The sequence below is a fragment of the Strix uralensis genome, chromosome 4 (genome assembly GCF_047716275.1).
Source record: "Strix uralensis isolate ZFMK-TIS-50842 chromosome 4, bStrUra1, whole genome shotgun sequence".
Taxonomy (NCBI): Eukaryota; Metazoa; Chordata; class Aves; order Strigiformes; family Strigidae; genus Strix; species Strix uralensis.
The window spans coordinates 34226013-34249532 of record NC_133975.1 but is presented as its reverse complement, the minus strand read 5'-3'; the positions used below and the strand labels follow the sequence as shown (position 1 = coordinate 34249532).

At 42.4% G+C, this 23520-nt stretch overlaps 1 protein-coding gene across 2 annotated transcripts in view; it reads left to right on the top strand.

Moving 5' to 3' along the window:
• Positions 1–623: 623 nt before the first annotated feature.
• MTUS1 (microtubule associated scaffold protein 1) overlaps positions 624–23520 on the top strand; it is a 129230-nt gene continuing 106333 nt past the window's right edge. The window contains exon 1 of one of the 2 annotated variants that reach the window (XR_012628683.1): positions 624–654. The gene's annotated coding sequence lies outside the window, so the exon portion shown is untranslated. The remainder of the gene's footprint in view (positions 655–23520) is intronic. The other variant, XM_074866300.1, reaches the window with a different exon arrangement.

Below are 23520 nucleotides of genomic sequence, written 5' to 3'. Positions count from 1 at the left end.
CTCGGCTGCGGGGAGGGCCCCCCCCTCCGCCGGGCCCCGCTCCGCCCGGAAAGGCGCCGCCGACATGCTCCCCCCCCCCCCCCGAGGGGCGACAGCCTCCCCGGGCGCCGCGGCGGGATCCTTTTCCTCGCTCCCCCGCGGTATTTTTAGTCGCTGACCCAGTTCCCCCGCTTGGCTACCTGCGCCTCCCGCACCGCCCACCGCAGCGCGCCCGGGCCCCCCCCAGGGCGGGCAGCAGCCCCCGCGCCCCCGCCGACAAAAGCACCGCCCAGGGGCGGCCCAGCCCCGCGGCCCGGCGCCAGGTGAGGAGAGCGGAGCGCGGGGCCCGCTGTGGGGCAGGTGCGGCCGGAGCGCGGTTGCGGCGCCTCGCTCGGGACGGGACGGTCCGGGCCGGTCACGGAGGGGGCGCGGAGCCGCCGGGGCGGGGGGGGGACTGGGGCGCCCGCGCACGCTGGCGCGGGTGCTGTGGGCTGCCCGGTGCTCGCGGGGAGCGGGCGGGCGCGTGGGCTGGGCGCGGAGGCGGCGCTGCCGGGGCCTCCGCGGGGGCGGAGGGGACCGCGGTGCCGGCGACCGGCGCGGTGCGGAGCGGCGGTTCGGGGCAGTTTCTTTCTGCGTAACCCAGCCGCAAGTGAGGGGCGGCGTCTAAGCGCCGGCGTAAGTACCGATTTGTTTTAAAAAAAGTCTCGGTCGTTGTCCTCCCCCGCCCCGTCCCGTTCCCCCTCTTCGTACCCCAGCGCGGGCTTCCCGGGGCGGTGCGCGGGGGCGGCCGGATAACGGGGCCGGGGCTGCCAGGGCGCGGCGGTGCGTGGCCGGGGAAGTGGGTCACTGCCGCGGCCTGGGGGCGGCCGCCGCTCGGGGCTGCTCGTACTGTCTCTTCTCTTTTCTTCTCGGCGCTCGGCCGCCCGCCGCGCTCCCGTGTGCGCCGGCGAGGAGGGACGGCGGGGCACGGCCTCGGGGAGGGCACAGGTGCAGCTGCAGCGAGGGCCGCGCCGAGGGGCCCTTCCCCTGGGCTGAGGAGCCGAAACTTCAGCGGGCGTTGGTGGTGTGTTTGGGTTGTTTTTCGGTTTTTTTTTTTTTTTTTTTGTGTTTAAAGATGCGGAAATTGTACACTGCTGGCGTAGCTTTTTAGTTAGTTGAATGCTGACATGGTGTTTGAAACGTTTAAAATCTGATAGAGCTTCCTCTCATGCACCCGGACTGCTCCGGTCCTGCAGTAAGAGCACGAACGCTCCTGAGATTTTACAAGAGTATCTTCCGTGTTCGCTCCTCCGCTTGCAGCTATTTATACCACTCAAGGTTGGCACGGGCAGGAGAGACAGTGTTTGAAAAGGACATGGAGTTTAAACTTGATACCATTGTTCCAAGGCCAGAGTGCAGATGTTTAAAATAAAGCAAAACAAAAAAAGCCCCAGCAAACATCTCCCTCAAAACAACCTAAGCAGCTCCCACCCCCTGTTTTTTAACTTTGTGATGGAAGCAGAGAACAGAGCATCCCATCTCTCTTCAGGGATATGTAGGTTCTAGCTTCAGACACAGCTCTGACAATCTGCCACCAGGACTAAGGCTGTGCTTTGGTGGGGTTTTTGTTTTATGCTGGTGATATCATGGACAGTGCAACTGGTTAAACACACCAGGGGGGTTATCTAAAAGCTGAAGTCTCATGCTGTGGCAGATACAAGACTTCCATTTAAGCAGATAAAATAAATCGTTATTGGTCATTGTCTATACATTGTAAGGTTGGTAACAGTCTAAAGTAGCTATAAATGTAAAATACTTTAATACTAAGTCTAGCAAACCAGATGATACCTACACTATTGAATAGATATATTCATGGTTAATAGTTTTCTTCCCCTTTTTCTAAATGAACTCAATACACAGCAATAGTTCTCTCTCTAAAGTGAGAAGAGATAAGCTTTTCATGTAATGCAACTTACTTTTTTGGGAGCAGAAAAGCTTTAACCTGCTTTATATATATTACTGAAATTTTCGGAGTGGATGGTGGTGACCAACATGATGGAGTTCACTGTCTGGATTACTAAATAGGACAGGTATTAAAATGTTTATTCTTTGTGACTTGCACATGCTCCTGTGGAACCACTGAGATGCATTGTAGCGGCTGGCTCGCGTGACTCCATACCAGCCACTGGGGCTAATTTAGTTCGCCTAATGCTAATTATCATGGGTGAGCAATAGGTTGCTTTTTGAGCTCTCTTTTTATGGGGCATAATTGTACATGTGGTAACAAGGCTGTATTTAAAATTTATATAGTCACTTTTAAACTATTGCAGAGTTCAGATTTCTGGCTGAGATCAGTCTGCTTCAGAACAGTGACTGAAATAGTGATAATAATCTGATAATTCTCATGGTAAAACTTTACCTGGCATAATTTTCCATCCAGAGTAAGCATGATTCTGTGTGTAAAGATTCTATAACTTGAAAATATTTGAACAAATGTGAAACTTTTAGTAGCTGACACAACAGGTTTCATGGTATCTTTCTGAGCAATTTAGATTCAATAAATAGCAAGCTTTACTGTTGGATGCATAACTGTTCCCAGTTCTCATGTGTTTTACTTCTCAGGTATTGATTTCAGCTGTAAGAGTAAGTCTGCAAAAATGCAATGTAAAGGCCTTGACAAAGTCAAGATTTGACAGAGTAATGACACTCTAAATGCATTTGAGACTCCTGTTTCTAACTCTTGCATTTTGTGGTTTCAAACTTTTGTCTGCCGTCACGTATGGCAGAAGTGGGTTTCTGTTTTAGGAAGAGCCAAGATTCTTGCACAGAGGTGGATTGTTATGATGTCAACTATAAGGAGGCTTTTGCTTGCCTCTTTTTTTTTTTTTTTAACTTGTAGGACTTAGAATTGAGCTGAGATCTAACATGTCAGGTAGCTAATGATCTCAACAATCTAGCAAAATAATTCCTTAGGCTTGTAATAGCAACTGGGAATGCAGATTAGCCAGCTGGTAGTGTGGGACTGATTTTTATATATATAAAAATAAAAGCGTAAATATGGTTTTATACATATATATGCATTTCATACGTGTATAAATGTATACCTTGCATATATATAAATGTGGTATGTCACATATTTGTACTAGATGCTAAAGTGTGCCACTGCTGTATTATGAGTTATTGATATTGAGAGATACCTATGTGAAAGTGCCACATGTGGTGTGATCCAGCAGAAGCTACTGAAGTGATTACCTGCCCCGAAGTCCCTATCTCCATTTAGGTCATTTTGTTCTCTTCATTCAATTTCATAGTATATCCTGATTTACTGTTTAATTGGGAAAATCAAGTCCTTTTATAGTTGTCTTTATGCCATTAATTCAGAGGATTACTTGGTGAGTTTGTGGAATGTTCAGTCTGTGCAGTAGTTTGGAGTTAAAGCTGGACAAGGTTAATGCTCTTTTTATTCTGCTTTACTTGATTTCTTGTGGAAAGGGAAACAAGTTTGTGCTTCTTCAGTGTTTGTGAAGTGTAACTGGCTGTTGTACAGTTTCTTTTAAGCAAACATAAAAGTGAGAATGATAAGAGCCTAGTTTTTTGTTGAGGGAGTACTTGCACTGTGGAGCTTTTTCCTCTTCCTAATTCATGTATGAAGATGTTTTTAGACTCAGCAGTTGCTCTGATAGAGGCATGGGTAGAGTTGTTTTCTGCTTTCCTATTTTCTCTGTCATGGAGACTATTTCACAGAGTACATTGGCTATGATAGATATATTTTATTATTTGAAAAAAAATTAGTGCTGTTTGATAAATTTCTTTGTCTGCTAAGTGACAAAACGATATTAATTATAAGTTTCGATTTTCTACATTAGTGGGCTTTCTCCGCTACCAAAAAGTTATGTCACAACTTAACTTTCCACTGGATAGTATGATATTCCTTTTTTTCCCCATTCCTAGCACCTGTATTAACTCCAGTTTTATTTTCTTGACTTTTCTTTCCCCTGGGAGAATTGCATTAATCCTTAATTATTCTAGCACTTTTCCACTTAAGTTACTTACCTCAAACTGCTTCAGTTAGTACCCTGCTTAGTTTTTGTGTCAGGAAGAACCGAAGCCGCTATTAGCGGGTGACTGTGATGCGACCTGTGTATCGCCTGCTTGTATCAACTCTCCAGTCTCTGTTGTCATTCCTCTTTAGATGGTTGCCCTAGGTCTGTCATTTTGTTTGACTTTACCATAAAACTTATTTTAGCTCTTCCAGATTACTGAAATCTAAATGCTAAGTTGCCAGTGTGCTCTCAGTCTTCAAATATTTAGAAGTTTCACAATTATTTTTCTTTTTGCAATCTTAAATATCTATTAAAAAATGGACACTAGCTCATTTTTGCATTTAATATAAATGTGGATATATGTTACTGTGCAATATGGGAATTCTGTGGGGAAATGAAACTAGTGCACTCAGAGCAGTGGGAGTTGAGATATAACTCACACTGGGTTTTGATGAACTGGTCCCTACTGCAGACCCCACTGAACATGCACGTGGTGGTTGTCTTTCTGCTCAGAGTGACAGTGGTCATCAGCTGTACAACAGAGTCCTTGAGGTGGTGTAAAACAATCTGAATGTGTTTGGTGTAGCACTTTTTCCTAATGGCTGCTATTCCTACTGCCTCTAATACCTTTATCTGTATACTCTGTATATAGTCTCTAACAAGAAGAAACAAGAAAACATTGCTTCCAGAGACAGTTTCCCTGCTGTTTGCCCCATTTATGTCAGTGAAGAAGGTGGACAGGCCTTTTTCAAGCTAAAACAGGGTTATTGAAGGAGGAATTTTCATTACTATGAAAAACATGTTTGTAGTTATTTAAGTAACTCTGTTTTCCCGTTGATCTCCTGGCAATGTATAGTGTGTCCTGGACTTGTTAGTTTAGTTTGATGGCATCAGCTGGTATCTGTGAGGTCTGGATGGAGTGGCCTGTGAAATGGTGCTCCTTTTTCCTTTGTGACATCAGCTGTAAATCTATGCAACTGGGCAGAAAAGAATTGCTTTTAGTCATTGTACTCCTGAATGAGTGTGATTGCTTCGAGCACAAGTATAGTGAAGACAGGGTGGAGTGTCTTTGCGTTAGAATCAGGGGGAAGGCCAACAGGGCAGATGTTGTAGTAGGAGTCTAATATAGGCCACCCAACCAGGACAGAGGGGTGGATGAAATATTCTATAGGTACTTAGGAGAAATCTCACGATCGCTTGCCCTTGTTCTTGTGGGAGACTTGAACTTCCCAGACATCTGCTGGACATACAACACAGCAGAGCGGGACCAGTCCTGGAGATTCCTGGAATGTGTGGGAGATAACTTCCTGACGCAGCTGGTGAGTGAACCAACCAGAGAAGGTGCCCTGCTGGACCTCCTCTTTGTGAACAGAGAAGAACTGGTGGATGATGTGGCAGTTGGAGGCCGACTAGGGCACAGCGATCATGAAATAATAGAGTTCTCTCTTCTTAGAGAGGCCAGGAGAGGGGGAAGCAGAACTGACATCCTGCAATTCCAAAGGGCTGACTTGGTCTTGTTTAGGCACCTGCTTGACAGAATCCCTTGGGAGATGGTCCTGAAGGGTATAGGGGTCCAGGAAGGCTGGGCACTCTTTAAGAAGAGTCTTAATGGCACAGGAGCAGGCGGTCCCCAGGTGCCGTAAGAGAAGCCGGCACCAGAGAAGACCACCCTGGCTGAACAGGGAGCTTTGGCTGCAACTCAGGTAGAAAAGGAGAGTTTACGGCCTTTGAAAGAAGGGGCTAGCCACTCACAATGATTACCAAGATGCTGTGAGGCTATGCAGGGTGGAAATTAGGAGGTCTAAAGCCCAGCTGGAAATTAATCTGGCTTCAGCAATCAAGGACAACAAGAAATGTTTCTATAAGTATGTCAACAGCAAGACCAGGGAGAGTATCCATCCCCTGCTCAATGAGGGAGGAAACATGGTAACAAGTGATGAGGAAAAGGCTGAGGTGCTTAATGCCATCTTTGCCTCAGTCTTTAATAACAAGACTAGTTGTACTGAGGGAATCCAGCCTCCTCAGCCAGAAGACAGAGACTGGGAGAACGACCCCCCCAAATCCAGGAGGAGATAATCAGTGACCTACTGCATCACATAGACATACACAAGTCTATGAGACTGGATGGCATACACGCAGGGGTGCTGAAGGAGCTGGCTGGGGTGCTCACCAAGCCGCTTTCCATCATTTACCAGCAGTCCTGGCTGACCGGGGAGGTCCCGACAGATTGGAAATTGGCCAATGTGATGCCCATCTATAAGAAGGGTCAGAAGGATGATCTGGGAAATTACAGGCCTGTCAGCTTGACTTCGGTGCCTGGGAAGCTGATGGAGCAGCTCATCCTGAGTACCATCACACAAGACATGTGGGACAACCAGATGATCAGGCCCAGTCAGCATGGGTTTATGAAAGGCAGGTCCTGCTTGACAAACCTGATCTCCTTCTATGACAGGGCGACCCGCTTATTGGATGAAGGAAAGGCTGTGGATGTTGTCTACCTTGACTTTAGTAAGGCCTTTGACACCATTTCCCACAGCATTCTCCTGGTGAAACTGGCTGCTTGTGGCTTGAATGGGCACAGATTTTGCTGGGTAAAGAACTGACTGGATGGCCGGGCCCAAAGAGTTGTGGTGAACAGAGTTAAATCCAGTTGGTGGCCGGTCATGAGTGGTGTCCCCCAGGGCTCGGTTTTGGGGCCACTCCTGTTTAACATCTTTATTGATGATCTGGACGAGGGGATTGAGTGCACCCTCAGTAAGTTTGCAGATGACACCAAGCTGGGTGGGCGTGTTGATCTGCTCGAGGGTAGGGAGGCTCTGCAGACGGATCTGGACAGGCTGGAGCGATGGGCTAAGGCCAACTGTAGGAGTTTCAATAAGGCCAAATGCCGGGTGCTGCACTTGGGCCACAACAACCCCCAGCAGAGCTACAGGCTTGGGGAGGAGTGGCTGGAGAGCTGCCAGTCAGAGAGGGACCTGGGGGTGTTGATTGACAGCCGGCTGAACATGAGCCAGCAGCGTGCCCAGGTGGCCAAGAAGGCCAATGGTATCCTGGCTTGTATCAGAAATAGCGTGGCCAGCAGGGACAGGGAAGTGATCTTACCCCTGTACTCGGCACTGGTGAGGCCGCACCTCGATTACTGTGTTCAGTTTTGGGCCCCTCACTACAAAAAGGACATTGAATTACTCGAGCGTGTCCAAAGAAGGGCAACGAAGCTGGTGAAGGGTCTGGAGCACATGTCGTACGAGGAGCAGCTGAGGGAGAGTCTGGAGAAGAGGAGGCTGAGGGGAGACCTCATTGCTCTCTACAACTACCTGAAAGGAGGTTGCAGAGAGCTGGGGATGAGTCTCTTTAACCAAGTAGCAAGCGATAGGACAAGAGGGAATGGCCTCAAGTTGCACCAGGGAAGGTTTAGACTGGATATTAGGAAGCATTTCTTTACAGAACGGGTTGTTAGGTGTTGGAAGGGGCTACCCAGGGAGGTGGTGGAGTCCCCATCCCTGGAGGTGTTTAAGAGTAGTGTCGACATAGCTCTTAGGGATATGGTGTAGTTGGGAACTGTTAATGCTGGGTTGATGGTTGAACTGGATGATCTTCAAGGTCTTTTCCAACCTAGATGATTCTGTGATTCTGTACTCTTGGATGGATGTGAGTATTTGGTGCTGGTATTATTACAGACTTGATTTGCCTCCATTCATCTCCTGTGGGAGTTGTAGCTGTGGCTACTGGAGAGAGATGCTGACTGGTCATGTCTCTTGTTGAATTGTAGCAGACTGAATAATCTTGTCTGAGGAATTTCTAAAATAGGAGGATTTTGCTGCCCCATCATTGCAGGATGGCTTGAGAACTAAGGATGTGTGTGCCAACGGGCAGTCTGATAGAGTTGTGGTAAAGAGTATGGGCTGGTAAATAAGTTGCCGTGAAACAAGGAAGGCTATGAATGTGTCACATCACCTATGGTTTGTGTGCCCATTCTCGCAATAAACATATGATGTACGTTTTTTATTTTACTTGGTGTTTTACTCCATGCTCCTAATGAGTCAAACATGATTACTCTTGAAAAAGCTAAAGGTAAGGTAGTATTTCAAGACCGTGATGTGAGACCGCTTTTAAACTGGAGGTATAAATGAAAGATGCTGCTGATGCTGGTTTATGCATATCCTGTTAATACCTAGTCTGCAAGAGTCATGAGTTCTTGGATGACGTTTGAGGTGCTTGCTCTTAATACATGATTGAAATGTTTTAGTGGTAGTGAAATATTTTATTTAGTGTGATTACTAGAGATATTTGAAATACCAGTGGTGTGACTTTAAAAGAGAAGTCGGGAAGTGATTGCAGAATACTTTCCCTGAGTTTTCATTTCTCTTCAAAAAATGTTTTAATTTCCAGAATTACAAATTGGCTGGCAGGTACCTTTGGAGGTCACTTTTTCCAGCCTCCAGATTAAAGCAGGACTACTGCCTGTCCTAGATCAGTTCAGCCATGGTAGGGTCCAACTGAGTCTTCAAAATTTCAGTGGATGGGTGTTCTGTAACCTGTTTTGGATATTCTAGCAAATAACTTTTGTTCAAAGAAATAAGTTCAACTGGGATGACTGATGAGCCACTATGGGGGTTATAGGCAAGGGGTGCTACAGAAGTCAGTTGACAGTTGTACCCAGTTTTGGGTTTTGGTACTGGACTCTTTCAGATGAAATGCATAGAGACCTTCAAGGAATGAAAGAAGGAAACTCTTTGGGTTTGGTGTTTCTTTTTTTTCTTCTCCTCCTTCTTTTATTAGTTTCAGTGTCTTGAATTCTGTGTTACTTAGGGTCACTTGTCTGTAGCTGCAGTATTCCATACTGGTAGTTTCCTTGTGTCTGTCTTGGCCTTTAAGTTGCTTGGTTAAAAATACAGATTATGGCAAACTCCTTCACCATGAACTTTTGGCAGTAACGGGAGTAGGTGTTCCTTTTGGGAGATGTTGATCCATAAACAAACCCAATATGCAGTATGCTTCCCAATGTTAGGATTATTTATATCAACATTAAAACACTAAATCACCATTACAATTCTTAATCAATATAAAACTTTCTTTGACAGTACCAGGATGCTGTCCTGTTCTTGAATTTCTGTGATGTTCTTTCAAGAAAAATTGAAGAATAAGTTGAAATTTGGTTTGGAAGACTTTTAATACTCCTCTCTGCCACAGACAGTGCTGTTTGGAGTATCATATCATTTGCAGTGATGTCACTTGGAGATTAAACTCTTCTTTTGATGGAGTTTTACCTGTCACAAAGCATGAACTTTCCTGACAGCTTTATTTAAACAGTTGATAAAACTTTTGCTGATTTGCACTGGTTCTGTTCATACTTGAATAGTGCTTTTTGGGATTAGCAAACCCAAAAGTCACACTTTTCAGAAAACACAGCTTTTTCTGAGTCCTATTCTGTCAATTAAATCAGTTTACTCCAGTTTCTTGGAAGATTATAATATGATCAAAGATGAACTGTTCTGTCTTAGTTTGTTGGCCCAGATCTGTCTGAAAGCTGACTTGTGTTGGTGGAGGAGCTGATAATTAAACACACTAAAACTCAAAACCCACTAGGGTGAAAGGACAGGTTGTTTGAACAACTAATTCTTGGAGCAAGATGTATGCAGTATTAGGGTTTCCACTTTGTGGAATGCAAAAACAAACTGTTGTTAATGATCTTCTATCTTAGTCCTGGGAGTACCCATTACACACAACATTGAACCAAAATAGTGATCTTGGTCAGCTGGTCTAAGAAATTAGCACTGAAATTATCCTCTCATACTGTTATTCAGCACAAAGATCTAATCTGGCTTGTTAGAAAATCTTTTGCAGAGATTGGACAGCTGAGTTTGACATTCCTGAGAAAGCCTCCCCTGTTGTCTTTAATGCCATGGTGCAGTTCTTGGTGTAAGGCTCATTGCAATTTGCTACAGGTGTTCCTGTCCTGTCCTGTCCTTTTTTTTTTTTTTTTAGATATGTTGGTTGAAATTGGGTGGTGCTTTGTCCATCTCTGAATGTGGACTTCATGATTCCCTCCGAGAGGCTTGGCAGCTTTTGATTTTGCAAATGCGCTGGTGTTCAAACCATTTCTGCGTAACTGTATGGCTCTTTTTGCCTCCCCGCCCCCCCCTCCCCCTCCCGCTGGTCATTGCTTTGAGGAGAAGAAAAAGAGGAAAAGGACTGCTTGTATTCAACTGCTCCTTTCTACCTTTTGGACATCAGTCATTCAGTCCTGTACATGGTTATTTCTGACTCATAGCTGAAGCTGTTGATGGTCCTGCAGATTCTTTGACGCTGTCAAAGCATGTGAAGAGTTTCCCACTGATGCTGTCTCCACTGTCTCAACAGTGCTGCATGACAGCATAAACCTCACCTTTGATACTGTTTGTTTATGGCTGTTTGATGCAGGCCGCTTCTGGATGTACTGGCCTAGTGGTTCTTGGCACTGTATGCAGGCCCTGTCTGTTGCAGCACTCTCATCTGATTTGTGCACTGGTTATTGCTTTCCACCCATCAGTAGTCAAGGATCTTAAAACCATTACTCTGTGCTTGACTACTATCTAATCTTGGGAAGCCTATTGATTGCAATATTCCACTGTTGCAATGCTACCTAATTGAATGGCTTGTCTGCCAGTTTTGCCTCTGCAAGGCACCTTTAATGCTGACTCTATAGTTTTATTGCATTGTAGGTATCTAGGAGATGTCTGTAGAAATTTGGTGTTTCTTGATGCTAGTACTATCTGGACAACTCCCTATTTCAGATATGTTCTCTACCAGATATTTGTAACTGGAAAGTCCATATGGTGTCCATATCACCTCAGTTGTACTTGAGGTGTAGGTTTGCAGGAGCTAAACTATACTGCTAAAGAGAATGCTATTTGGTATATTTGATTTACTGCTCATTTAGTGATACAAGCTAGGCTTAATGGCACTTTTTTATTTTTCAAGCATTGTGAAGCATGGACTGTTTTTATTGCCTGTGAAATCTCATCCTTTTCAGGTCTCTATTATGAGCAGCTGCCATCAACAGCATGAAAGTACTGGAAGAGAAGCTGCTGATATGATTCAAAGTTCATAGAACAGCATGTGTTATCACATAACATGCAGCAACAATGAATTTGTTGCCAGTACTGTCCTTCTGGGAAGTAGTCTTCCCTCACATAATGGAATACTTACCACGCACTCTTTTGGATGCAGTGAGGGTCATATTATTTGATGCTTGGTTGCAGGTAATCAGACTTTTGTCAAGTTTGTATCTTCGTTTGGAAGCTTTACTTAAACAAAGGGAATTCCTCACAGACATTTTGGTCTGGTTGTGTCCTTACTTGTGTCTCAGTATAAAAGTGTCTCAAAGCTACACGTGTCCCCTGTAGTGTGTCTGTGTTTCCTCTGCTTTGTTTCATGTTCCTAAACAGTTCATAGGACCTGTTCAGGAATTGTTACAGTTGAGTATTATGAAACTGAACTGTCTGGGTGTTGTCTCCTACTGTAGTAATATAATCAGCCAGAGCCTTGATGCCAGGAGATAATAATGGCTGGTTCTGCAGTCAGCATGGGTTGGTGGCCTTGGGCAGCTGGATGCCTTTAGGCATTTGCGCTCGCAGTATCTGCCTAGAAGGATGGCAGAGGCTTGCCAAGCAATTAGAAGCTCACTTATTTTAGTGTGCTTCAATCTGTAGTTGCAGAATAAATGTTCTTGCTCTGCACCAACTCATCTAATGAATAGCCTCTTCTGATACTCATTTGGAGTTGTGCAGAACACTGCTTCACCTAAGGTTTCTTTGTCCTTTGTAGCTCCTTAATGTTCTTATACCAAGTAGTACAAACCTCATGAGCTTGACAGTTTTCTCAAGAGATTATAAAGGCTCTCGGTCATCCACTTCATTATGTACACTGCTCACGGTAAAAGTTTGCTTCTGCCTTATTACGCAAACACACATCAAGATACCTGAGCAGTTTCTGTATGTGGTTAGGACTCATGGTTACCTTTCTTTTCTTGCCAGAACTTATTTGGTTTTGTGTGCTGTGGATTTCATGTAATGAAGTATCTTGCTGCTCAGCAAATGGGCTCCTATGTCAAATACCATAAAGCAAGTAATTTGTGTCACAGATTTCTCACAGGTTTCATAATGGTTGCATTGGGCATAACTAGTATTTATTTGTGCTTCTCTGCTCTAATAGTGCTGCACCTCAACACTTAAGATGTTGGTAGATCTGGTTCTAAATTTCAGCCAGCCTGAGCTTGTGCTTAAATTTAATAGCTTAATTGTAAGGTGATAATTGAATAGCAGCTGTCTTCAGTTTCCTAGATGAGGAGGCTGTATCATTAGACCTTCTGAAGTCTTGCTAGAAGCTGCCTCTACTGAAAGAGGTATTGCAACTTTAGCGATTACTTTAGCAAGAGAAGTATTGAGTGGGCTTTTTTTTGTTGTTGTATTGGACTGGTAACTTCCCTGCTTGCCCTGTAGCCTCTTAGCTGAGTGCTTCAAACACTAAGTAGTGATGCCTGCCATTGGGGTCTCTGTATTTTTTTCAGTGTATGGCTTTTTCCACCTGTCCTAGCCTAGTGGTGATCAGTATTTTAATTCTTTTCCTCTGTGCCCAGCTATCTTTATAGCAGTGTCTTCTGTAAGCTGAACTGTTGCCATACCACAGGTCGCTGCACTGTTGTGATGGTGTGTAAGCCTTACTCTACAGTGACGTGTAGTCACAAACGCACATTTGCAAAATAGACAAATAAGCACTGTGGAGCCTTGAGAGGAGTGACCGAAACATACCCAAAACTGTTTGAAGAGCAGAGGTAATGAACTGTAGTGGTTAGAGCAGCCCTTCTAGCAGAACACTTGACGTTTCAGCAGTATAGATTGACATGTGGGCATGTCTCCAGCCTTTACTCTTGTGTGAGGTACCCTGTAGGTAAGTTGTCTTTTAAATATAGTAAGCCTGTGTGGTGGGGTTTTTTTCCCCTCCCCCTGCAATGGACTATTTTCAGTGCAAAGTAAGTGGGAAAGCTTTGTCTTCTACAAGGTCACTCCATCACAGTCTTTTAGATATATCCAGTTTAGCTTTCTTATTGAAGACCATGTGGAAGCTGGGTGAGGGACTTTGGGATCAATTTTTCTGTTCTCCAACCTCTAATGGATGCATATCATTGATAAAAGAAGTTGGTACTGTAGAGGTCATTCTGTAGTATCCACATAAGTTATATTTAGAGCTTGTTTATATCTGATTGGTATCAGAGTAAAGCTACTGTTACAAACTGCTTATTTATTTATAAACACGTAGTGAATGCCAGCTTCCTGTAGAGGGGCAGCCTAGAACTTTGTTCTTAAAAAAAAATGTGGGGAAAAAGGTTTATAGGAAAAAAAAAAAAATCAGTTGCAGTGTGTTCTTGGTGGTGGCTTTGTTTTGCCAACCAATGGCTTCATATAAAATTAGTTTTGTGCTTGTCAAATGTAAATATAGACAGATGCTGCAGAGAAGTAGGTTTCTCAATCTCCAGGACTAATCATGGTCTCCAGGTAGCAGAAGGTGGTTTACAAAACAGTTGCAGAAGTAGTGTGCTGGCTCCTTCCCTGCATCTCTTTAGTTGATCTTCTCCCCACCCCCCTGCCAGTTCATTTAAAAATGAGATATTAGTGTTCATCACACTGATTTAGTCGTGAATGAATAATTTTAACAGTGCATAAAGGTGCAGATCCTTGAATCTCTTAAGTGTTAAGAGCCTTTCAGTGTGTGTGCTTTATTTTCTGATTTTTGTTTGAGAGCACAATTTCAGAGGAATCTTAAATGGCGAATACAACTACTTTTGAGCCTCAAAATAACATTGAATAACTGTGTAATCATACAATCTATGAAGAGTAAGTGTAGCAACCCTGTTCTTGTTCATTATTGTGCTTGTTCTGTAAATGTAGATAGGAGCTCAATGTTGTGGGTTTTTTTGTTCTTTGGTGTTTTAGGCTTTTTCTTTTAAGCCCTTGCCCTGTTTTTTTTTTTTCATTGTCACAGAGAAATTTTTAGTTTGCCTTAATTTTAGCTGTCAGTGTAGAATACTGGTTACTACTGTTAAGTAGCTGGGTTTTTGATGTAGAATAACAGAAGGAAAACTTGCCTTTGAAATCTTCAAAACTTCTTGACTTTCCTAATGCAGAACAGTAGCATTTTTAAACATAGAAGATGAATCTGTAATTCCAGAAGGGGAAAATGTCACATGTGTATCTGTGCATACTTGCAAAGAAAAGTCTGTCGTTGAAGCAATTATGAATACTCCAGTAACTTTTCCATGCTCTTCAGCTCTTGCAGAAATCACTTTCAGAAGGTGGCAAAGTGGCCTTTGTACTCAATGATACTGCCTGGAGAACAAATTTAATCTTTCTGGACTAACGGCTGCTTTTCTACAAACCAGTGACTTTGAGGTTAATGTTTAAATATTTAAACGGATTTGGCATATTGCCATTTAAGTAGAACGGCATGTGCTTAACCCTGAGACTCAAACAGTTCCCTGGGTAGCCAAAAAAAAAAAAAAAAAAATATTCTCAATAGTGCAGTGATCTGGTAACTTCAAATATAATTTAATGCTAATCCTGAACAAGGGTATCCTAAAGGAGGACTATTAATTCAATTTTCCTATTTAGCTGAGGGGAAGGGAATTTTTGCAGATAGTATCAGAACTTTTTACAGAACTTTAGGTTAAATAGGAGTACTCATCTGTGGGTCAAAGTCCAATATATACAAGCTAGTGTAGATTCTGGTGAAAATAATCCCAAAAGATACCGATCTGCATGAAGGAATTTGAAACATCTTGAAAACTGGTTAACTTGTTCAGGTAACTTTTTGTGTTTAGTTCTTTTTGTTTGGGTTGGAACACAAGGGTTAAGCAAAGGTTTGATGAGCATAAAGCTCAAACAATATGGGATTCTTGGTACTTATGACTTGAAATGGAAAAAATTAAAGATGAAAGCCAAGAGCAATTGCACTGGCGTTCTTCAGATGTCTAGTGCTCTTTACCTTAATCCAGAGGACTGTGTTGTCTGTGTCTGGAGGAGAGGTGGGAGCTTTGACCCTGGGAGTGCACCTCTAATCCGGTTTTATTCTGACTTTAAGTTTACCAAGAACTCTGCTAAAGGCATCCCTCTCAGGGGAGTGCTTCCCACCTCTTTGTGCCAGATGATGCAAACCCAGGTTTTCTGCCAAGTATCCCAAGTATTTTCTGTTAGTGGCCAGGTCACAGTCATGCTGCATTGGTGACTGGATGCTCTCTGCAGTTGGGGGAATGAAGCAGTGTATGAGGCATGCTGAGATAAGCCTGGCTGGGCAGAGAGAGACAATTTTCTTTCCTCATCTTGCTTTGTTATACAAATTTGATGTTCAAGTTAAGTATGTGAATTTTTCAACATGTGTAGATGTGAAACCTCACTCAAGAACTTTTAATGAAAATAATTATAAATCCCATAACTTCAAGCCTGTGAAATAAATATTTGAGGTTGCAACAACTTCCCTGACAAACTAGTATTTGGTTAACTCTTGATTAAGTTGTGTGGTATCTGTATTTCAGCACGGAAGCGAAGCACTCTGGTCCAGTGTTACAGTTAATTGCTTGAGCTTGTGTTTGCATATCCTTTGCACAGAACTAATACCTCACATATTATCATGTGATTTATGTGGCCTAAAGGGGTGGTGCCTAAGTAAATCGTTATAAAATATGCACAGTGCCAAAAAGCATCCTCCTCTTAGCAGGATGCTAAGTGTGTTGAAGGAGAGAGGAGAAGGAGGGGGGGTGGTTGGTGATCACTTCTTTGCAGGGAGGTGTTTGGGCTGTATTTAAATAGAGTTAAGGCATCTTAATCTCCATGAGGGAGATTGTAATGAGCAAAGTGGGGAGTAATAAAGCAGAAACATTGGCCCACAGCTCAGCATTGACTGACCTTAAAGAGCAGCTTTACAGAAATCGTTAAGGTCATGACTAAGCGTAACAACTTCAAGTAGCCACCCAGGAAGGTCAGGTAATGGTAAGGTGATGGCAGGCTTGGCACAGCATGTGAGGGATGGCCTGGATGTGCAAGCTTCAGCTGGTGATGTTTTTATTTTGGGGGTGGTGGCAGCACATGGTTGTTAGATGGCTGTTTAATGTATCCTGCTCTGTCCTGTGCGCCAGCTGAACACCAGCAGGACTTACCATGCAGTGAAACTCTGAATGGAGAATGCCTGTGGTGCTGAGTGGGAGGTTTTTCAAACTGAGTATCGTCCTAGTCAGTGGATATATACTTACTGCTTTAGTTGCTTCTGATTCCTCTGTGGTTTGGTGTTTTTTTTTTTTTTTTTGATCTGAGAGATTATAGCCAGCAGACAGCTATTCCTGTTCTGCAGGTGCTCAGCTTTCTGCTTTTCTATTAAATTTCTGGTGCAGTGTATTTTTCTGATGAGTAAACACAATGAACTGGGAGCCAGTATTTGGGGTATTGAGATGGGATCTCAGTGACAAGCTGTGCAGTGCCAAAGTCTTGGCTTTTCCAGTATTGTTGTCTTTCACTGGTAGTTCAGCAGAGCTGTAGTATGCTGTGTGTTAGATAACTTTTTCAAGGGTCTTTGAAAAACAGAGAGAGACTTGGATTTGCCAAATTAGTTCCTTTGACACCTTGAAGCACTTAAGTGTTACGAAGGTGTAAGGTGTAGAGGTTGTCATCTAGGAACATCGCTTAAACAGTTGTTTACTGTTGTGAGTGCAAGCATTTTATTCGTTTAGCATCTGTTGCTGAAGGATCTTAGTAGTTTTCACGTATTTCTTTGTAGGAAAAAGAGTTAACTGATATTCTGTGCCGTCTTTTTAGGATGGTGCATTATCAATTCTCACTTATAATCAATGATAACTGTATCATTTCTCATAATACTTAAGCATCACCAACAGGATGCATATTTCACATTTTATACATTAGATTCCTAACTTCTTTTTTCAGAAGTATTATACCTTTTTTTAAAAAAAAGATTTTTAGTTTTTGTGACCATTTAAGAGACTTGAAGTTGGTTACATTTCTTATAGCTTGAAAACGCAGTCATTGAACTGAATAAATTAAAGGAATGGAAAGAAAATTCTGTTTCTTGTTCAGAAAGAGAAATTACTCTGAAATATTTAACTCCGACTCTAAGTTTGTGTACCCAAAGCCAGTAGTTTGTCTCTGTTTAAAACATTGTGAGTGAGCACATGCCACTCAAATGTCTTTATTTGAATGATGCATACGTTACAGTGGAGTTCAAAATAGCTGTCATAATTTCACATTTAAATTTAATTTGTTAAAATGTATCTGTTTATATTTATTGCAATTCTTTTATACCCTGAGGAAAGAAATACAACCCTAACACTGTTTTACATAGCTAGTGTATCCTAACTTTCCTTTTTTTTTTTTTTAATCTCCTTCTTTTACTTTTCCTGCAATGCTGAATTAATTGAGAGGGCTGCAGTAAATAGGTGTAACAGCACATTATCCACTTTAGGGTAAATCTATGATGTGGTTAAATTAATTGACTAAAGGAAAGTCTCCAGCTTTTTGGAAGAACCATGTTCATCTCTCCTTGCCTGTAGCAGACAGGAGTAAGAGACTGTGGTTTATGTCACTTAAAAAAGGTGAGGGAGAACTGTTAGTTCTGTAGGGCAAAAAGGCATAATTGTTTGACAATTGTTCGACTTTTCCAAACAACTGTTCTTTTCTCAGGGTGTCTTAAGGTAGGCTAAGATTAAATTTGTCCAAGCTGCTCTGCAGACATTTTAATATAAAGTTGTCTTCTAGGGTAGCTGTTTGTTGTACTTTGTGATGCACCAGGGGAAGGATGGCAGTGGGGGTGTGTGTGGGGGGAGTGTGCATTTCTCCTTGTGACTTGGAGCACAGGGGCAGTGTTTTGCCCCCCAGCACCTGCACGCTTCGAGCTCTGAACATCCAGCTCCTTGTGGAGCCCTGTCAGACAGCACAGCACGGGTGGCACTGCAAAAACTCCTGGGCATAGCAACAGCTGTGGAGTAAGTTTGTAGCCTGACTCTATATTTGAGTTGAGGTAGCCCATAGCTTTATGAAAATAGCAGTTTGTGCTTTTTAAGTCATAGGAGTTCCTCATTAACAGAAAGGGGAGTTGGACAAGTCCATCCTCCTCTTGCTCCAGACCTGGCCGGGCAAACCAATTGCTTACTTTGTTGAACAGAGCTCTTGTCCCTCACTGTAAATAAGGTTTGAAGTGTTAGAGAAAATACCTCTTTGCACATATCATCTGTCAAATCTATGAAGTCCTTGTCAAACGTGCTCTTAGGACATGTTGCTAGCACAGGGAGCTTTTGATGCAGTGCTGGCAGAGAGTCTAAGGAAAATTCTTCAGCCTGAGCCTTTTATTGCTGCGTGACTGAACTGATCTTTAAAAGTTTGAATCTCGTGAGAGGACTCTCTAGTCTGGCTTCTATGTTTTTGTTTTGTATTTTTTCTCTTTTCCCCTTAATCTTGCTGATTGCCTGTGCTCTGATGTATGCCACTGAGGAGAGCTTTTGATGACTAATCTAACTCTTGTCTCTTTTAAAAGACTTGTGCTTTGGCTGTGGTAAGTAGTTTGTGGTGTGTCTTTTTTTTCCCCTGTGCCCTAGTGTGAGATGGTACTGTATTCAAAATAACTTTCCAAATATATTACTTGAAGTTGTTTATTCCATAAATACAGAAGCGTGCTCTAATATGTGGCTCTTATAGTTTATTCTTTGCTACTTAGAGGATAATAAGATTACTTGTACTTTCTGAAACTGTTTGCCTGAATGTAGTCCAAAGTAAACCTTTTAGTTGCAAAAATTACATAGAAGCTGGTAATCTTTGTGAGGGGAGGTTTGGTGACTTCTGTCAAACAATAACCACATAACTGTCATTGATCTAATGTTCCCTGGTGTTTAAAATTTAACAGCTAAAACAGAAGCATTAGTGGCTTCCACAATTAATGCTAAAAACATGCCGGGTTGGGAGAGAAATGCCAAAAACACCCCCTGCAAGTAGTTTCCATTGCTGACACATTATTTCCTGGAAGGCTGGTTGATGTGTTGGCAAAACTAATATAATGTGCCATTTTCTATTAAAGTTTGGGAAGAAAATCAAGTTGCAGCTCTTAAAATGGAGAGTCGGGGATGATAAAAGGCCTCTACTTAGTGGCTTTTTTTGGTATTGTTAGTATTTGATGTGATCTTTGATCATTGATCTTTGTATGCTAAGGCATTGTTTTCTCATCTATTGCTATCTTTAGCTAAGCTAAGATACTAAAACGGGAGCTATTGGTATTTGATTTCTAGATAGAAGGAAAGACCAATCAAACTTTTAAAGGTGGTAAAGGAAGTCTGAGGTGTGTCTTCTTAGCGAATGGGAGAAAATAGAAAATTAATGTAATATTGAAAAACGTATTTAAACTAACAAAGTTCTTGAATGTAGTATTAAATTGTAATGAATACTGTCTTAATAGAGCTGAACTTGTAGGCAGAACTAACTAACTTACAAATAGTAAGTGCTCAAGGATAGAGCTCAACATCAGGGACAGGCAAATCAGTGACTGTTTGAAAAGATGCAGTTCAGGGGATAGTGGGCTGCCTCCCTCTTGCTACTGGTGATTCAAGGGGTTTGGGTCAAGCAAACAAGAAGCCAGGCTTCACCTTAGCTTTTAGCTCTGCTGTGATTTTTACCTTTCTTCCTGAAAGAAATATGCATGAGTAAAGGCTGTATGTGGCAGACCGACCTGCATATGGTCTCTGTTAGGTAAGGGTAGTAATTATTGCTAAAGAAATCCCAGGAGTAGCTTTTGAAGGATTGTAGTGCAATGGTAATATCTTAAGTTTATGATACTATTTCTTAGGTTATCTAACAACCTTTTAATAATAATACCTATTTTCAGTGTTTCCCATTCTAACCCTGAAATGGCAGAGGAGGGAGGGAGGAATTAGTTTGTTTCATGCCTGCATTTTTGTACTGTCTTCACCTGTGGCTTTCTGTTATCATAGAGTAGGACTGGTATCAACACTTTTCGAAAAAAGCTTAAAATTTTCCTTAGTGAAATATCTTTGTTATTGCTACTGAAAGGTGAAGAGTGCATGCAAGAAAGCGTGTGCATGTGAGGAATAATGTCGAATACACTTAAACAATCAGAGTGAAAGCTGTGCCTGGTGTCAGGTGTCTTGCACAGCCAGACAGGGTTAGCCTGTAGTGGAATGGGCTAATATCTCCAAGCAGCAGGTCTGGAAAAGTGCATTAAGCTGAATCTGCTCAAACATTTAATGAAACAGTGAAACTGCTGTGGGCTCTGACCTATACTGTCTGTGTGTGAGCACAGATATGTTTTTCAAAAGTGAAAAGGGGAAACCGTTGTCACAGCCACCTAATGTGCTGCTTTTCATTACTCTCCAAAACTAATCCTTTCCTCAACAGATGGAGTGAAGGAGTGCAGGCTGTGGAGACAGCAATGGGGACCACTAACTTTGTTTTCCCTACTATGATCTGAGGGAGCATGGGATCTGAAGTGATCACATAATACCAATTGCTGCCCAGAAATGGCTTTCATCCATGGGGCAAAAAAGGAGCAATTGTGCTTTCCTTGACTATCTTGTCCTGTTCCTAGTCACCCTACCTTAAATGAGGCTGTCTGTTACAAAGTATTCAGGTGCTTGAAAAGTAAATGTGCACACCTGTGTATTGCAGTTGGGGCTTCCTGACTTTCAGCTGTCAGCCTGGCTTTCTGCTTTACCAGTGAAGATTTGGTTGGTGAAAGCAGGCGATTTGTACTTGCATCAGTACAGTGGCTGAGTACTGTTCTGTGTACTGTTGCCACTCAAGCACTTAACCAATATCTGAAAGTCTCACCTTCTGTTGGGAGGAGCTAGTGACTGGTATTTCTCTGTATATATTCTTTCTAAATAGCCTGACGGTACTGACATCTTGTTTCTGAATATGGTAGGTATTAAGCAGAAAGTGTTCTTGTGACTCTCACCTCTTTTCTTTGATTTTTGTTTTTTTAGTCAGTAATCTAAAAGTCATCTTTGCCATTCTGCTCTGAGGGTGGACTCTTATACAGGCGCCCTTTTTCAGGAGGGATCTTAGTTTTTCTTCCTATGTTGACTAAAACTTTTTTTTTCAGGCACCCACAGCTTTCTAAAGGAGTGCATGAACTTGTTGGGGTTTATTTTTATTGTGGGAAAAATGTGTGGCAGCCTGCAGTCAAGAGAGTCTGGTTTTGGGGTCTTCCCCTCCCCATCCTGATGGTGTTATAGTCATCATAGTTGTTGCTGTTTAAGTGAGTGCGCAGCCCTGATTGCAGTTGCATCTCTTGACTGGTTAGAAGCTGCTGAGGTGGTTCCTCTTGTGTTGGAGGAGCTGTCAGCTTTCCTGGACCTCAGCTGGCTCTGTGCATCTTGGCAGGATGGCATGACAGGGCTGTCAAACTCTTGTGGCTCATGTAACATGAGATATATAAAACTTGGCAGCCTCAATTTTAGAGAGGTCTGGTGGTGAGACCATGGGAATGTTTTCTGAGTTGGTATTTGGTTTCCCCATCCATACTGAATATTTTGAACGTATTGACCTTCTGGGTGCATGCAAGATGAATTTGTCTAGGCCATGGGGTGGGTCAACGCAAATGCGGACTCTTGCTCAGTGAGTTGTTGATACTTATGGTTGCTGGTGCTCTGATTTCAGTTAGCACGACCTGGCTTTGACTTTTTTATTACATTGTTTGATTCAGAATAGAAGCAATTCTCCTGTGGTTGGTTTGGGATCCAAATTATTCACTGATCTAACTGTTGACCTGCATATGTATTTCATGTTGAATGCTTAACCTAACAGAGATCGTAATAAATATATTTCACGTTATTTCAAGAACTAGTACTTTATATTTCTGTACTCGAACTGGTATTTTCTCCTTGTAGAATATAAATGAATTAGTTATATCAAAGAATAAGACACAGATAGGCATCTGATTCATCAAGCTATCCTAACAGTAAGCTCTGATGTGTTATTGCACTAAATCTGTGGTTATGAGAAGACTTGTGATTGCTTTGTCAAGTAGCTTTTAAAATGTGTTTTTTCCATTGTGTGATCTTATGAGCAAACATACAGTCACCTGACACATAAATAAGCCTGAATACTGTGGTTTATTCAATTTTATTTCTGCACGTGGAAGCTAATGCTTAGCAGGCATGTTGAAGTAAGCACAGTGGGATAGTGCTGTATCTTGTGTCCAGTCCATTCTGTGCAAAATAACTGAACCATGCTTTAATGTGATAGGATGGAGATGTAAAAATTGGCTACTAAGCTGGTGCACTGAGGTTAGAGTTGAACAGAAGGCGGCCCTGATGGCTGCAGTGGTTCCTTTGTTAGTAAAGATGACTCTGCTTAAACCAAAACATGCTCTCCAGTTTGTTGGTGGGTGAATGTCACTTTACTCTCAAGGTTTAAGGCTTGCTCAGTGGAGTCTCTGGGAATATCAAATATATTGGTGATAAAAAGCATTCTCATAGTGTGTCCAGAATGCTCCTTCTCTGCTATAGATGTGCTTGACTTGGATTTGGTTTGTATTACCACCTGGTATGTGAAATCACAGTCATCTTGTAGTACATGGAATTACTGGTTTATATACGTAAAATCATTTTTAGAAATGAGTGTAGTGTGTAGCACTTAAATTTGTTACTTCCTAACTTTTAGTTTGAAATGTGGATGTGAATAATCAAAAAACCCCAAATTCGCAATCCTAATATGCAGATTTGGAATTCAGAGACATGATAGGGAGAAACGCAAACCAGATTCAGTGCAGCTACTAAGACAGAGGTGGGTGCTAAACTGGTAAGACTTAAAACCTTTAGAAACTGGGAGCTTAAGCAGGCAGTTTCTCTTGCTTCTGCACTGGCTGTGGAGAAGATGATTGTGTGAAACAATTCAGGAAACAGTTTTGGAGAATTTAGTACAGTTTAATATTATGACAATGGTTATTTCTGCTGCATTTCTGTATCTGCATCTGTTGTTCTCTGTAATAGTGATTTGTGAAGGAAATGGTCAAAGGATTCAGTCTAACAACTCTTACTGATGTGGAAGTCTTGATTGTCTGACACGCAACTTGATTTTTAGGCTGATATGTATGCCTTGGTAGAAGCTGTTTACCTGTCATGATAATTTGAGACTCTGTATTTTGCTCCTTTCTGCTTTAGGAAAAATCAGAGACCACCTCCATGTTTGGTTTTTTTTTTTTTTTTTTTTTTTTTTAAGACGGTTATCGGTGGTCAGAAATGAACTACCCAAGCTACCAGTTGGTCCATCATGTGGAAGATCAGAAGAGCAGAACTAACTTGAGCACTTGGTACTTCTAGGCAAATTGAACATTGGCATCCTGCATGACAGTTGTCCCAGTCACTGGGGACCATCTCCCCTTTCTAACTGTTGGCATACCTGGTTTTGACTAGGAACTGCTTTGTAGATGCAAGAAATCCAGCCCAAGGAAGCTGATTACACCCAGTGTATACCTA